Genomic DNA, 514 nt, shown 5'->3' with positions numbered 1-514 from the left:
TTTATTCTGCGGCGGGTCCTGCGTTCCGGAGGGACGTGTCATCGGTTGCGCGTGTCGCGAGTGTCTGTGTATTTGCTATACTGTATACATGTGTTGGTGTTTAAATGGATAAATGTTCGTAGGAATGAATGCCGGGAATAGATATAAGTATGTAAACAGATATACGCGCTGTGCGCATACCCCGCAGCGGCGGGGTATGAACTATTTATTAATTTATTTATTTATATATTTATTTCATTGGTATAATGCATTTGATATATTGGGGCGGCCTACTAGCCGTCCCAATATTATTATTTCGTCATACCCACGCCAGAAGTTCATTTTTCTCAATGTGTTCGTCCTGGCCCAGCAGGGGGGGCTTAGTGTCCCCTGCAACAAACAAATATTATATATTAGCGTACAGCATTCAATGCTAAAACTAAAATTGTATTTACCACCGGGGGTTATGTCCCCGGTGGAACATTTGCTGAAAATTAAAGCGTTTTATCTGTTCTTATCAGCTTAATATCTGATA

This window comes from Odontomachus brunneus, unplaced genomic scaffold (assembly GCF_010583005.1).
Source record: "Odontomachus brunneus isolate Ranch 3 - 2012 unplaced genomic scaffold, Obru_v1 Obru_scaffold_358, whole genome shotgun sequence".
In the NCBI taxonomy this organism is placed as follows: Eukaryota; Metazoa; Arthropoda; class Insecta; order Hymenoptera; family Formicidae; genus Odontomachus; species Odontomachus brunneus.
The sequence above is the reverse complement of the archived record's forward strand: the minus strand, read 5'-3'. Positions refer to the sequence as shown.